Here is a 1563-nt window from a genome sequence, read left to right on the forward strand (position 1 = left end):
GAGGAGGAATGGAGAGTGGAGAGAGGGAGGGAGGGAGGAGGAATGGAGAGAGGGAGGGAGGGAGGAGGAATGAGAGAGGGAGGGAGGGAGGAGGAATGGAGAGAGGGAGGGATGAGGAATGGAGAGAGGGAGGGAGGAGGAATGGAGAGAGGGAGGGAGGAGGAATGGAGAGAGGGAGGGAGGAGGAATGGAGAGAGGGAGAGAGGAGGAATGGAGAGTGGAGAGAGGAAGGGAGGAGGAATGGAGAGAGGGAGAGAGGAGGAATGGAGAGAGGGAGGGAGGAGGAATGGAGAGAGGGAGGGAGGAGCAATGGAGAGAGGGAGGGAGGAGGAATGGAGAGAGGGAGAGAGGAGGGAGGGAGGAGGAATGGAGAGAGGGAGGGAGGAGGAATGGAGAGTGGAGAGAGGGAGGGAGGGAGGAGGAATGGAGAGAGGGAGGGAGGGAGGAGGAATGAGAGAGGGAGGGAGGGAGGAGGAATGGAGAGAGGGAGGGATGAGGAATGGAGAGAGGGAGGGAGGAGGAATGGAGAGAGGGAGGGAGGAGGAATGGAGAGAGGGAGGGAGGAGGAATGGAGAGAGGGAGAGAGGGAGAGTGGAGAGAGGAAGGGAGGAGGAATGGAGAGAGGGAGAGAGGAGGAATGGAGAGAGGGAGGGAGGAGGAATGGAGAGAGGGAGGGAGGAGGAATGGAGAGAGGGAGGGAGGAGGAATGGAGAGAGGAGAGAGGAAGGGAGGAGGAATGGAGAGAGGGAGAGAGGAGGAATGGAGAGAGGGAGGGAGGAGGAATGGAGAGAGGAGGGAGGAGGAATGGAGAGAGGGAGGGAGGAGGAATGGAGAGAGGTAGGGAGGGAGGAGGAGTCCAGCTCCAGGGCACCATCATGCAGTATGTTATTAACCCTGCCCCCCCTCAGCTCCAGGGCACCATCATGCAGTATGTTATTAACCCTGCCCCCCCCCCCCCCCCCCAGCTCCAGGGCACCATCATGCAGTATGTTATTAACCCCCCCCCCCCCCCCTCAGCTCCAGGGCACCATCATGCAGTATGTTATTAACCCCCCCCTCCCCTCAGCTCCAGGGCACCATCATGCAGTATGTTATTAACCCTGCCCCCCCCCCCCCCTCAGCTCCAGGGCACCATCATGCAGTAAGTTATTAACCCTGCCCCCCACCTCAGCTCCAGGGCACCATCATGCAGTAAGTTATTAACCCTGCCCCTCCTCCCCTCAGCTCCAGGGCACCATCATGCAGTATGTTATTAACCCTGCCCCCCCCTCCCCCCCCCATCTCCAGGGCACCATCATGCAGTATGTTATTAACCCTGTCCCCCCCCCCCCCCCCCAGGGCACCATCATGCAGTATGTTATTAACCCTGTCCCCCCCCCCCCCCCTCAGCTCCAGGGCACCATCAGCTCCAGGGCACCATCATGCAGTATGTTATTAACCCTGCCCCCCCTCCCCTCAGCTCCAGGGCACCATCATGCAGTATGTTATTAACCCCCCCCCTCCCCTCAGCTCCAGGGCACCATCATGCAGTATGTTATTAACCCCCCCCCCCCCCCCCCAGCT

The sequence above is a fragment of the Oncorhynchus clarkii genome, chromosome 1 (genome assembly GCF_045791955.1).
Source record: "Oncorhynchus clarkii lewisi isolate Uvic-CL-2024 chromosome 1, UVic_Ocla_1.0, whole genome shotgun sequence".
NCBI classification, from domain to species: Eukaryota; Metazoa; Chordata; class Actinopteri; order Salmoniformes; family Salmonidae; genus Oncorhynchus; species Oncorhynchus clarkii.